A 15,144-nucleotide genomic window follows, 5' to 3' on the forward strand; every position below is an offset into this window, starting at 1 on the left:
AATGAAGACTTTTATTCACAAGTCACTAGTTCTGGTGTCCACAGAACCACTGTTTTCTTAAAAACTACAGTAGGGAATGTGTGTGTGTATAATGTATGTATGCACATATGCACACACACCACATATATGGTGGCAGAACATCACAGAAGAGAGACGAGCAGATCTACAGCCAAAATTTTTAAAAATATTCCCAACAATCTGATGTGCAACAATTTGACTATAGTATTGAAAATGAAAGGTCTTATATAAGTAGAATATATTCATGGAGAGAGATTGTGATTGTAAGATTTATTCTGGTTATTCTTAATGTTAGTTATTCATAGCATTAGCTATTCTTAGCCTAAGACTATTCTTAGCCCTAAAATGAGTTTTTTAGAATATTTGGCCCAGGGGAACAATCTGAATTATTTAAGCTGAAGCAGAGGGAGACATAAAAACTCCCCAACCTGTGGACAAATGGAGCTGCCACATCCCAGGCATCTCAAACAAAAATGACAAGGCTTATAGGAAGAAGCAGGGTTTTATGAAGCCAATTGATAACACCAGAATGAAAAGAAGCATTGTACATGTGTCAGGCCTGTTCTGTATCCCATCCTGTGGTGCTTTTTGCAGCTCTCAGACAAATTTTGCCTGTGATGCATCTGAAAAGCAATATCTGAAGTGTGATTTATGCAGAGAGCTGAAGTGGTTCTTTCCCCTCCATTCCCACCGCTCCCTGGAGCTTGGCCACAAAATCCCATGTGGAGCCGCACAGGTCGTGCTCTCCTACCATGCATGCCTCAGAGCTGGCCTGTGATACACATCCAGCAAGTCGTGAGGGCTGCTAGGCTCAAACTGTGAGGGCTGCTAGGCCCAAGTTCTGAGGGCTGCTAGGCTTAAGCTGTAAGGGCTGCCAGGCTCAAGTTGTGAGGGCTGCTAGGCTTAAGCTGTGAGGGCTGCCAGGCTCAAGTCATGAGGGCTGTTAGGCTCAAGTTGTGAGGGCTGCTAGGCTCAAGTTGTGAGGGCTGCTAGGCTCTTCAGCATTTCGCAGAGAGGACTTCTCTCCCTCTGCCTAACCAAGGGCTGGGGAGGCATCCCGTGACAGTCTCCCCCCTTTAAAACCACGCGGAAAAAGATATTGTTTCTGGCGACGGATCGTTAACCCCTGCAGCCGTCTTTGGGCGTGCTGCTAACAGGAAGACGTCCAAAGCATTTAGGGCGAGAGATTGGGGCAGAAAGCGCTAGCAACTGACAGCAAGGCATGGAAAGGGGCGGCGGGTGGCGTGTAAGGGTGGCTGCAAGGTGCCAGCACCCAGTGAGTGCACCGGGAGGCTCGTAGAGCCCTGTGGCGGGCGCTGCTCCGCCTCCTTGCCTCACAGCCCTGAGAGAAAAAAAGGGAAAGCCCCTCGGGGGACCCCAGCTTCCCTCAGGCGCCATGGCGCCGCTCGGGGAAGGGGGGGGGAAACCCACGACACAGCCTGCCGAGGGGGAGAGGAGGAGGGAAGGGCGGGAAGGGGGTCGGCGGGGCGGGGAGGGGTGAGGCGGCCCCGCACGTGTGGGAAGGCTGGGCATGGCTGGGGTCTCTCGGCCGGGAGGAGCGAGCCGACTCTCGCCGCTGAGAGAGCCCCGCCGCTGAGCCCGCACCTCCAGCGCAGCCCTGCCCGCCGCCGCCAGGAGCCGCGGCCCGGCCCCGTAAGTGGCGCCCTTCGCCCGCCTTACCCCGCTCGGGGCCGGCCGGCCGCGGGGCGCGGAGCCGCCGGCGGGCTCCTCGTGGACGGGGGCTGGGACCTGGGGACGAAGGGGGGACCCCCGGGAGGCTCCAGTGGGCGGTGGCGGGGGCTCCGGGTTGGGGAGGGCGGCCTCCCTGCTAGCTCGGGGGCTTTTACCGAGCCCAAAGCCACAGCCGCAGCGACCTCGGTTCCTCAGGGTTGTTTTAAGGAGCCGGGGAAAACGTGCTGTGTGGGGGGCGTGAGGTGGGCGCAGGTCTCTGCTGTGAAGCAAGTATGATTCTTTGCCTTCTGCTAGCTTTGCATGTTTAAAAATAGAAATGTGCTTGAAGTGCATGTCATCGGATGGGCAGTGCTACCCGCAGCTGGAGAAAGCCCGTCTAATGAAGCAGTCTTGAAAATGCGCCGTGTCTGAAGCAGCAGCTCAAAATCCTCGATTTTAAACAATTGGTTATCCCTTGGCATTTACGGTGCGGTTTGGGTGGTTGAGTGCAGCGGGTCTGAGGCAAGGCTTCCCTCAGGGGGAAGGAACCCCATTAAATGAACAAAATGAGGGTGTGCAGGGTTTTGAGGGGCACTGCAGCTTCTGCTGCCTGTCGTGCCGCCACTAAACACATCATTCCTCCGAAAGTAACCCAGCTGTGAAAGAGAGAGGAGTTTCCTAAAGCTTGGCCCAAGGCTGTGAAATTCCTTTCGGGACCGAAGGGCTGCACCGCGCTCTGTTTCAAGTGTATTAATACCTGACCTGTATTTATTTTAAAAGCTTTCAAACGCATTTCTCTTTGTATTCTTCCTTATTAAAGCCAAAACAAATGTGTTGGGAGGCATTCAGATGTTTCAGAAAGGAGGAATGTTACACAAGGGATCGTGGCATTATAGAGCCTGTTTATATTGAAACTACCTGATGATCGTTTGATTATCCTAGAAAGACAAAATGAAACAAATTCTATGAAACTTCATGTAGACACTGTGCAGATTCAGTATACAGTGGGTCTTGGATCAGAATTTGGATTACATAGTGTGGAAAACGTGTTGAGTTCTGGTTTGTGTCACCTAATGGCATTACAACATGAAGATTGATAGTAAAATAGGCGTAAGGCCTATGCAAAAACTAAACTTGATTTCATTGACACCTGTGCTGCCAGATGCAAAGAGACACGGTGCCTGCTCTACCTCTGTGAGCAGATGTCCTTTGCTGCGGCTGGTTCCACTTGACTCTACCCCTGTCCATACATGATTCTTCTGAACCCTGCTGGGCTCTAATATAAACTGGGAAATGAATAAAACAACCCCATAGAGAAATGTTACTACATGTTGTGCTGAAGATTATCTATGGGTGGAATAATCTTCAGTCTAACTGATGTTACTATTAAAATACGACTTGTAATTCTTCACACATGGTTGAAGACTGGGCACTTCGTGAAGTCTTAATGCAATGAAGGTTTGATCCTGAAGCTCAGTATGTTGGCTGGAGTGCATGCATAAATGGTCTGACCAAGACGCCAACCTTGGTAAAAATGTACTTGATAAGATGCATGAGTGTGTAGCTGCTTCTAACTTTGTACATATATAGTGTAAATCACAATGAGTTTCAACTTTCTTAATAAATTAATGTAATTACCATATTTTCAACCTGTCTTTATATAATTCTAACTTTTTTTTAAGTTCAGGGTTCTAGTTGAGAAGATACTTAAGGATGATAGTGAATTTGGAGTCAATGTGTTAAATTTTTGATGCCATCTATTAGCTGCTTTATGGGGATATTTACTATATGAATATATTAGCATAGTAAGTGGCAGTGAGTACAGAAAGACAGTTAAGATAACACGATAATAAAGGTTAAAAAGTTTAAAACCCTTTTTCACTTTCTAAGTGTTTTGTCAACAATATATTTTGAAGGAGTGTTCTGTTTGTAAATCTCTGGCTGCAGATGACTGTTACAGTGACAAAAACCAGCCAGAACTCCTGGGTAAGTATGTTGTATACAAGAATAGATAGAGCAGAATTCCTCCAGGCAGAGGTAAATTGCAAGAAACTCTTTTATCTTAAGTCAAAAGGTGTGAAACAATGATTTTACAAGGGTGGAGATCAAAAATGGGTCAGGTTAATTCTGCAACTGTAGAAGAAAAAACACACCACACATCAGTTTAAGTCAACGTGGCCATTAACTTGCTTGTAAATGTGCCTTGCTTCTACCTTTCAGCTAGCAGTCACTGCAGATTAACTGAGAAAAGTTTTGACATTCATGCATTGCAAAATAGAATGTGTTGAAAGGTACTATGAACATTTAGCTCCTCCTTTTGTGCCTTGGCAGGTTTTTGTTCATTTTGCAGTGAACTGTGTTAAGACAGAGGGGAATGAAGGGGAAAGACCATAAATGAACAAAAAAGAGTTTAAACTAAATCTTATTCCTTAAATTATACAGGTTTTAAGATGGTAAAGTTCTCTCAGCTTTGGTTATCTAGCTTTGGATCACCTTCATGCATACTGGTTCTGTAGGTATCATTTTGACCTCTGTCCATCATGTTGCAAGTATCATTCTGACAAACAAACAAAAGTTTCCTGTTCTGTTGCTGTCCTGGTTTTAACCAGAATTCCCCCCTGGTCATAGGATGACATACTTTGGGGAATCTTTCTTTTACATAGGTAGTACTATGTAGGGCATTAACTTAAAATATAGGCTGGATGGTTTTAGCAGGCTACCAGTCCTGTCTTTGACTTACTGTTTCATTTTGATACTGTAATGATCAGTTTTCTCCCATTTCTTCTTTTCTCTTCTTCCCTCAGGTTTTTCATCAATGATATGTTTTGAACATATTCTATCAATTTTAAGTTATTACAAAGAGAAAGTCAATGGAAATAAAACATCAGGGCATGTCTGAGGGCAGGAGGGTGGGAGAAGCGAAGCAAAGCAGCAGCAGCAATAATGTTGCTGGCATGGGAACTTTGAATCCTGCAAAGAAGTAGCGAACCTTTCTTTTTCCCCTTTTCCAGAGGAACAGCAGTTTGTGACCAAACTCAGTGAATGGTATATATACATCAATCAGAAAGATCTCTAGGTGATGTGCACAAGGGAGAAGGAAGGGGTTCTTCAGTGTTGCAGCCCTTTGCCCCCAAATTTCTTGCCTTTCTTTCCAAAACTGTCAACATTTGGAGATCTTAACTCTGTCATGTCCCAGACAGATAATGATCTATTAATGTCATACAGCCAAAGATGTAGAAAAGTTTGCACTGCCATTTGTATGCATATTTGTGACTTTAAATCAGAACTTCAGGTATTCACATTAGCTTTTTATGTAGTAAGACCATGAAACTATTTTTTTATGCTGCTGAAATTATTAGAAAGTGTCTAAAAATATTTGGTGTCAGGTTTCAGTGTCTGAAATTTTCATGTACTGGAAAGTGCCCACCTTCGTGGCACCTTTGTCATTTATCACATCACCTTTGATCACATGTGGTGCTCATTTACTGTCACAATACAATTCTGATCCTTGGTCTTGTCAATTCTTCAACCTCCTGTGCGTTGTCCACTTGGGGTAAGGGTCATCCTAATTCCACTGGTTGAACTAGGTAGTAGCCAAACAATTTAGTATTGATAAGTCAAGTGTCAGGGCTGTTGGAAGCAAACAGTTGAGCTTTCAGAAAATGATGAACGTGTATTCCTCCCTGCTGGGAAAAGCATTCATGTAAGTGATCTGCCACTACAAGTCCGGAGAGAATTATAAAGGTTACTAGTAAAAGTGGCTTCTGGGGTTGTTAAGTTTAGTCATTCCTGACAGTCATCCAAGAGCCACAATATTATCTCGCCTGATCTCAACAGTGTAATTTATCTGTATAGATGTACTTTGAGGGGAAGGTCATTTAGGAATGCGCTGAATGTTGTCATTGTCTTCACAAGTTCTGCAAAGGATTGCATATGTGTAGAATGAGAGATTTCACAATGTATCTAGGATACAGATGGAGAAATGTATCACATGCACTTGGCCATAGAATGAGCAGTTAGCTCATTCTTGTTCTGCACAGCTGGAAAAGAAATGCACGATTGCCTTGAATAAAGCATTCTGTTTACAAGATGGCTGTTGAAGATCTCTTGAGAGATCTTCAGATCTTGAGGGATCTTGAGAGAGATGTTGAGATATGATCTGCAGCAACTGTGTACACAGATATCCTTTAATTCTATCAATCTCACTTGACCATGAACCCCAGTAAAAATGAGGGTGGGAAGTTTTGTGGTGTTAAAGGTGGAGAGTCTGATGGCTGGTGTTGGGTTTATGTATTGGATGCAACTCAGGGAGAGGTTCTACTGGAATAGCATGCGTAAAAGATTGTCATATCTGTATTTTACTTACTGTGGCCATTAAGGCCCCATATGTGTGACAGTTTTGTGTGTGAACATGTATATGTATATATACACACATCATACATTACAAAGAATTAAGCATCAAACTAGAGTAGACTATTAGTGTAGTTAAATTTAAGGACAGAGGCCCTCACAAAGTACCTGTCTATTCACATATCATAATACAAACCTGGTAGAAGATCTAGCCTCTCAATATGTAGCAAGGAAGAGCAATGAACTCATATTTTGAATGGTATGGAATAGCAATGGGATGGATCCCACAGCTCTGATAACAGCTGGATACTGTGTGGAGTTATGGCTTCTAGAAACAGCATGGTGTTAAGGATCCAGGGCGTAGGATGTGAGTTTGTTATGAAGAAATATAAAATGTTTTATCTGATTTCTTCTCCAAAACTTGAAGAACCCTTTATTGGTGTCTGAATGGCTGCATGCATCTGACAAGTAGAAGTAAACCAGCCACCTAGAAGAAAAGAAGTGAGGAAAGAATCATACATAAACCATCACGTTGTTGTTCTGGTTATCCAGGGGCTCCAGTTCTTCTTCCATGTGGCTTTTTCAATTGCCTTCTCCTACCACTGCTAGCAGTTAGTAGAGCTGCCCCACAAAGACCTCCGTGCAGCTGCCAGGACAGGTAATGTTTGGTGCCTTCAGCTCCCAAGGACAACTCCTCAGAAATGCAGTGGAGTGCACACGACAGCTGCTGCTTCTGATAAGTAATTAGAACGGGCAGAGTCAGTGTTGGTGATTCAGTGCTGAGCTCTAGTCCCCTATACCACTAATGGCAAGGTCTTTTTTGCCTCTTTGTGATGTATGGCTGGTCTCACTAAATTAGCTCATTTCTGAAAATTATTTCATCAGATGTAATACCAGAAAGGGATGTTGCTTGGTTAACCTCATTCAATTGTATTGGTTACTAGAATTTTGGTGAGCTGTAGGAAGGTCCTGCACTGGCAAAATCCAAGTAAATAAATATTCCTCCAGATTTTCTGCAGGGAACTTAAGAATAGTTTGTCAGTTTTGAGATAGGACTGAAGGAAGAGACAAACTGCACCAAGTTGTTTTGCCACACTTTACTACTGTCTTCTGTGTATAATACGCAACATCTCTTCATCTGTGCTTCTTGCTTTTCAGAATGAAGTGTAATTTTTTGAGAAATGTATGGAATAAATATATTTTTCCTTTAAAGAGCGTTCTTTGCGTGACTCTGTTTGGGGAGGAGGAGTTGGACTCTAATCTTTACTTTCTTTAGTGTGAAGACAATGAACTGTGTGGATAACCTGTTCTATAGCTGTGTGAATTCATCTAGCTAATCCCTAGTCCTAGTCCATTTTGTTTGAGGTTAGCTATTTCTTTGTCTGGAGTTTGATTGCAAGCTGTTGGACAAGATGGGAAAGCGATTATGTTTATTTTATTTTGTTTGTGCAGTACCATGTGCATTGTGGTTATGGAATAAATAATAATTTACAAGGAATTTGGAAGGGATTATTTATTGTCCTCTCTTCAGTTTCCTTAGATTGAGAAACATCTCCATATTAGTTAAGGAAAATGTAGCATTTGGATATCGTGAAGATATCTGATTAGTCCCATGAGGACTGCAATTAATTCCTCTGAATTCAGTGTTTATGCATGATTTGGTATAATATGGATTTTATTTTGCCCTTGTATATTTTTGGACTATCATGCTGTTGAGAGCAAACAATGGGATGTGACTTGCCATGAAATACTTTCAGCACTGTGAATGAGGTGAAAAAGCTTGTGGAAATACAGAATTAACATGAATGTGATTCTTTTCCACGGTGCACCACTTTAGTGGGCTTGCTAGAAGCAGTAGGTTGGATGACTAGGCTGTATTTTTGATCCTTGTAACGTGAGGTTGACTTGTTAGGGGTTTCAAGTTAACAGCAAGCATCTGAAGGTAGCCAGTGGCAGAATTTCATTGCTTTCTTCTGCTGCTGAGAGGGAGAACGTTCAGGGGTGGTACTGGAGAAGTACGTAGCACGAAACATCACTTCTGTGGGCCAGCAAAAAGTCTTAGGGCTTTTTGCCATGGTAGTTACACAGCAACTCTGAAATCAAGAGGTGGTGTTATTTATACCCGCGTTATACCTCACCAAACGGTGTCTGCACTCTTTCTGCACGCAGACTCAAGGAGGAGTGCGGGCAGGTGAGGGGTGAGAAAGGCGGTTGTGCCATGGGACTGGGTCTCCTCTTGTCCATGGGGAAGTCAGGAGCTGGGAGCTTCCTTCAGACAATTGGAAGAAGTTTTCAGGAGTCGAAAAGTGGATGCTTGTGTGTCATTTGGGAAGAAAAAAAAAAAAAAAAGAACCCTTCTCATTTGTCCCCTCATTTGTCCCATGAAAGCACAACTTTAGTCATACTGGTAGAGTCTGACACTGAAAAACACCATAGGTAACATATGGTAGCAAGTTGTTCTTACTACAAGGTGGTCTGCAAGACTGACTGTCTTCCAGCAGTGAGGTGTTCCCTGTCTGATTTTCACAAATCAGACAGAAGAAACTGTCTGTGAGGGAGAGATCAGCCCCGTAGCATGCTTTCCCTAAATGAAGGAAATCTGTTCTAATTGTTTCAACATTTATTCTTGGTGAGACACTGCTTCTGGGTATCCATTCCTGAATTGTTTGCAGTCTCCCATGCAATGTCCAACTATTAGAAATATTTTATGTGACCATTTTAATTTATTAGATGCATGTGCCTTATTCGGAGGCAACTAGTTTCAACATCAGACTTAATAACCTCATTTTGCATCTAATTGTCCCAGATATAAACTTTTACAAATCTTCCTGAAAGTTTGTAGTACTCTGTAAAGCCCTCTATGGTGTTTAATTGCCTATGTACACCATTTCATTAGTTGTCTAAGTAAATAATTTTGATTTGTATTAAATAAGATTTTTTTCTTTGACTGTTTTTCTGTCCTATGTGGTAACAGATGGGTTGCACTTAGTTCAATGAACCAGATGCAAAAAGAGCAGAATTTGCGGAAAAATAATGTCGATGTTGCATTTTTACCCCCACACAATAAGTTAAGTCAACTTTCTGATTATGTAAAGTGTATATTTACACTATTTCATTGTTATTGATTAAAATGTACCCACTATGCTCTGGGAAGCAGGTAGCTTTCCCCATCCTGATGTGCTCATAGGTGAAGTTTGTGCATTTCCTTCTGAAGCAGTGTCAGCAGAAGCAGCTCCTGTGCTCTGCTCCAGGCTGCTATCTCTTGTTCCTGCTTCAGTAAGCATCCCTCTGCGCCTGCACAGCTCTTTCAGGTATTCTGCAATGAGCTGGGTTAGGAAACTAGCTCATTTTCTTTTTTTCTTGGGATACTTTTGATCAAGAATTAGTTCCCTGTTCCAGTTTATCACATGGCCACACCTGTGGCTGTGCAGCCACAACTAAGGGATGCAGAGGATGAGAACTAAGGGATGCAAGGATGGATGCAGAGAAGAGAGTAAGCTGCTTCACTTGTACTGCATTGCGAGAAACTATCAAAAATGCCCCACACAGCTGTAAAACATGCAGTAAATTCTCTTATCCTCTTTGGTTTTTGTCTATCCTTCCTTTTAGACCACCTTTGGTCACAGGAGTGCTTTATCCCTCAAACTTAAGAATTAGGTTTGGGCATTTGGAATCCTATTTTTCTTGTAACATAGACACTCCTGTAAAGTCTTATTCCATAATTTAGTCCCTTTGGACTGGAACTTAAAAAAATAAATAAATTTTTAATCAAGAAGATGACACTCACCAAGTGCATTTTTGCTGGTGATGTCTTTTATACTCGCTTGCTAAATGACTTGTATATGAAACTGCTTTTATGAAGTATTTTGGATCATTCATACTTTGCATCTGTTACATCTTTACTATAAGTGTCGTTCCATTACTGCATATTTGACCTGTTTCTGATCTCTGTTTGGCATTGTAAATAGGGAATATTTCCATAGGAACCAGCAAAACAACCCAAAAACCACTCTCTCAACTCTTATTTGCATTTATTGGCAGACTATTGCAGGCTATGAGAATTCTTTAAAGTGATCTCATTTTGCCTGTTTATGAAAACATGTCATATTACCATATATTTGTCCAAACAGCTGCCTGATGGTTGTTACAGATATCTCCTCCTGTGGAAGGTGGTGAGTATGGTATCTATCTTCCTTTAATATAACTCGGGGAATGTTGAAAACCACAGTATTTTAGCATGTTTGAAACCTAGCCGATAAAAGCGTGGGTTTCAGTGTACCATGTTTTCTAAGGATCTGATAACAAGCACTGCTGATAACACGCAGTCAGACAGTGGGCTGATTTAATTGCAACTGTTTACAGATGGCAGAAAGGCAGCAGAAATACAGAACGATGTGACTGGTGCTCACAGCATTCCCCTGAGAGACAGCTTGGGGTTGGAAGTGGTGGCTGGAAGGAAGGCTGGAACTTGCGAGCAAAGAAGCTCACTTTTTGGAGTTTGACTCCTGCCATGTCAAGGGAAACAGGAGTCTGGCAACACACAGTGGGGCATTTGGGATATGCAACACTGGGTTTCTCCACCTTGCTGAGTGCAAACTCTTAGAAACAGATCATCTGAGTTGAAAGGCAAAATCAATGGTTGGTGGAGCATCTATCTCCTTCTTAGGGAGGCAAGCTTGCAGGTGCTGCACATAGATTCTTCCTTTGATGGTAAGCAAACTTCTTGAAAAGTTCACCAGAAGTCTGAAGGAGGACCTGAAGCAGTGGTATGTAGCGACTTTATTCAATACTTCCATGAAGTGCCATTTTCATAGACAGCTGACATAACTGCTGGCTTGACGGTGGAGAACATTTGCATTTCTCCTAGCAAATTTGGCAAGCAGGATTTCAAGAATAACAACAAAAAGCTCTCCACAAAACTCAACTGGAGAAATAAATTTGTGAACTGGAAAGCCTATAGAAGTCATCTGCCTGGATGTGGAGCTGGGTCAGCCTGGGAACTTGCATAAGGCTGAATATCTTACCACAGATTTCTACTCTGGAGGCCCAGGAGGGGAAAGGGGAAAGGTTGGATTGCCCCATCAGAAATACTGCGGTCCTTGACACTAGTATTTTTTGTGACTGATACTGTTCTGCTGAAATTTATTTGGCTTCGTTCAGTTTTGCAGCCCAGGTAGATTACTGGGCAGAACAGAAAGATAACGTCTTTAGCACAGACTCTGACATAGGAGCCATCACAAGAAACTTATTTTCTTGCCTCCACAGGCAAAGTTTGATATCCTATCAGCCTTTAAGAAATGGAGAAGTTGGATTTGCTGCATACCATGAAGAGCAAAAATCTGTAGCTGTTAATATCCTACCCAAGGCTGCAAATTGAGAAGCAATATATACCATACGCTCAGACTGATGTTTCAGAATATGTTCCCACACCTGGCTGTGTCGTGAGGAGGAGCTGACCATTTGAAGCAAAGAATGTAAATCAGAACAATTTTACTCCCATCCTGCGGGGGTTGTTCTGCTGGGTTTTGTTACTGATTTCCTCTTCTTTTTTTAGGTATCGTTGAAGATCTGTATCAGGAAAGCAGATCTGAACCTTCAGCTGCTTCTAGGATCTTGCTCATTAGTTGAGATAGTATGTCAGCATTTTAATGTGTTATAGACTATGAAAAATTTAAGCAATGACATTTGTAGAATGGAATTCTACAAATAAAAGATGTCCCAGCTGATACTGTGGGCCTGTTTTGGTATTCACAGAATCTCAGAATCACAGAATGGTTTGGGTTGGAAGGGGCTCTGTAGTGAATTAACAAACAAGTCAGCATCCAAAGAAGAAACAATCCCAAGAACAACCAAAGGACTGGTTTTGTACAAGGATGAGCATGTAACCTCTGTATGTGTGACTTCAGGCTTGCACAGAATACCAATTTGCTTCTGGATGGTGGGAAGGAGCTAGTGCCTGGGTGCCTGCCTCAGCCTGTTTGCTGTACTTGGACAATAAAATGGCATACACTAAAACCTTTGGACAAGGTGGACAGCTATTGATATGAAATTTATGTCAAAAAGGAAGTGGGAGAAGTCTAATCCTAGTAGGAGGGAGACTAGATTAGGTACTCTTCTTGAGCACATGTTCCAATTTCCTTTCCTCCAAAAGGGTTGTTCAGGATTGTGCCTTGGAGTGAACCTCAGTGCAGTGAGTAGCCAGGGTGACTGGAAGAATACCTTTGAAAATACTCATCTGATCTGAACAAACAGTTTCGTATACCAAGGGTTACTCGGCTCTGTACATGCTGCAGTCAGGTTGTTGCACTGTACAGATGTGGTTTCACTTGTCGTTATGTGCCTCTGTCAGTCTGCTGATTCCATGTCAAACCTAGTTTGGGTGACAGTTGTGCAGCTAGTCATGAACTAAGCATGTCCCACTGTTGCTCTCCAAGCTGAGACTCATGGTTGGAGAAAGAAGGAGAGATAAGATTGTAGCACAGTTTCATTACCTGTCTGTCTATCCTGGCAGTATCCCATGAAAAATGAGCTAAGTATGGCACTGTAAAGCTCTTTTACTGGAACGCCCTTGGTGTGCACAAGTGCCTTCATGAAATTTAGTACTCAAAGAGGGGAGTTTCTTACTCCAGATTGACTGTAGATCTTCAGCTGATGCAACATTGTCAAGTAAGAAGCATAAAGATCACTTTTGAAAGAGCTGTATTTGCTATGCAAGGCAAAATGTTGGATCTGCATAACCTAAAAAGCACCAAAGAAAGAAACCTGAATAAGAATTTAGGCAGGGGACAATCCTACTGGATTCTGCTTGGGCAAGCAGTTGCCTACTGAGAGAGTAATTCTGCCGGAAGCCGGCAGCCAAACTTGAATTGGGAAGGGAAAATAAGCCAATTCCTGGCCTGAACCAACTGAGCTGTTTGAAAGAAGACCTTCATAAACTGCCTCCATCCTTGTTTGAACACGCTGGTAGCAGAGGCTTTGTTGCAGCTTCTCGTTGTTTTGACAGAGTCAGGAAGATTGATTGCACTTCAGGGGGACGACAGATGAAGCCACCATCCCATGTGCTTTACTTTTCTTTGGTTGGTTTACCTCTGCCTTTCTCACATTGTTGATTTTTCTTAGATTAAGCTGTTGGGCAGGCCGTGATTGCGAGCTGGGTGTTACTGCCGGATGAATAATTGCAGGAATATTTTTTATCTTAACACAGCTGAAAAGCTTTTTGTTTTGCTAACTAGGACTCGGAGTGTGTTTATGAAAATAGTTTTGCTGTGTGGCTACAATCTGTAGTAAATTCAGGGGCTTGTATAACAAAGGCCTTAATTTTGAAGGGATTTCAGGCTTTCTGATTATACATAACTGTTTAAATTTCTCGATCAAGGATAAAGAATTAAGGATTATTTATTTATTTATTTTATTTTATTTTTAAGAAATGCTGACTCTTCCTTCCCCTCCTGTTCTGGAGCTAAAATAGCTTGGCAGCAGCATTTGAACACGGCTCCAGTTAAACCAGTTTTGGAGCGCAGTTTGGCAGGCCAGCATGGAGTAAGGCCAAAGTATGTTACAGCTAACTTTGAAAACTTAATTTGAAGCTAAAATTGTAGCTGTAGTGAGAGAGATTGTTGTTATACTCGGATAAAATACTTGTTTCTTCCCTCTCCTCCTTTTCCTTCTTTCTCCTGTTAGGCAAACTGGGCGAGGCTACTGGAAGGCCTACTCTTCTGCCTAGGCCTCGGTGTGGAGAGCAACTCACCTAGTTACCTAGCTCTTTGGGAAGTGGCCAACTTTTAAACCACATTATTACTAGATAAAAATTCACTTACCTTAAACATTGTGTGGAGCCTATAGCACTTCAGATAGCTGAGCTTTATCTTTGCTGTGCCATCACTTGCAAACCAGCTGAATCAAAGGCTGTTTCCATCTCCCTTCAAACCTGGTGTTGTACAAACACAGCTCCTTCAACTGATTTGGTTTATCCGCTGTTGACTTTAGAAGCACAATTTTCAGTACGAAAGGATGACTGCAGGATATTATTTTCAAAGTCTGTATAAAAGTGATTGTGCATCTTTTTTTCCCACAGTGAAAATGTCTAGACTTTTCTGAACCTTTGTAAAGCTGTTATCCAGACAAATTAGTTCCACGATTTTGAGCCACATCAACCTCAAGAATTATCCAAATAACTGGGGTCACCAAGTCATTTTACTTTTAGCTATAATACAAAACAGTGCTCATAATCTGAAAAGCTGACAGATATGAAAAGAAAATTGCTCATCAGCTACAGCCCAAACCTTTTTTTTTTTTTTAAGGCAGATTTTCAGTTCATCTGAGTGTTCAAAATAATTCCCAGCAAGCAGAGTGGGCATTCTGCTGCAAAATAATTTGGGCTGTCTCCACATACTGATATTTGTGTTAAGCATAGGTGTCATGAGGCATCGTTTGTGGCTAAAGTCTAATGCCAAAGTGTAAGAGTAAGAGATTTGTAATACCCAATTATATTTTTAGAGAGATGTTCTGTTAATTTGGGGGGCTATCGGACTCCAAACCATCAGTAGCTTCTCTTTGATCTTTTATACTACTTCAGAATTCATATCAATGCCAAAAATTAACTCCTCCATATCCCAGGCTTCTCATCTGGTTTTGCCTGTGCTTCCCAAATGGCCTTTCATCCAGCATGTGCTTGTTATTTGTGCTTTCTTTGTATGCCATATCCTCAGTATGATAAACTTGGAACAAAGAAATCCTCTGAACACTGCTCACGTTCACTTGGAGTCCGTCTGCTCCTTTTTACACAGGCTTCTCCAAATAGGCTTTGGTTTAAATCCAGGCAATCAAGACTGTGAACATCATTTTGTTTGATCTTCTGTCCTTTGTGTGAGAAAGGGGAGAGAAAAAAATAGCATGAATAAACTGAGTTAAGCTGTTTTAGAAAGAGCCATGCTCACAATTTTTACAGTTTTCCCAACTGAATGATAACATTCATGCTTTGAACCTGCTAGCAGAACACAACTGTCTTTGCATGAAATAGCTTTCAGAGTTTTTGTTTGTTTGTTTGTTTATTTGTCTTCAGAGCCTACATTATAGAGCTTTAGGAGAAGGTAGAATGAAAAAGAA

The 15,144-nt window shown here is 42.2% G+C and overlaps 1 protein-coding gene across 4 annotated transcripts in view; it reads left to right on the plus strand.

The window, feature by feature from the left end:
* The first annotated feature begins 1,518 nt into the window (after positions 1-1,518).
* The window catches only part of SLC7A2 (solute carrier family 7 member 2), a 52,495-nt gene continuing 38,869 nt past the window's right edge, over positions 1,519-15,144 (plus strand). For 2 of the 4 annotated variants that reach the window (XM_083833514.1, XM_083833518.1), the window contains exon 1: positions 1,535-1,671. The gene's annotated coding sequence lies outside the window, so the exon portion shown is untranslated. Of the gene's footprint in view, positions 1,672-15,144 lie in introns of all 4 variants that reach the window. The other 2 variants (XM_083833516.1, XM_083833513.1) reach the window with 2 other exon arrangements.

The sequence above is a fragment of the Anser anser genome (genome assembly GCF_964211835.1).
Source record: "Anser anser genome assembly, chromosome: 4".
Classification (NCBI taxonomy): Eukaryota; Metazoa; Chordata; class Aves; order Anseriformes; family Anatidae; genus Anser; species Anser anser.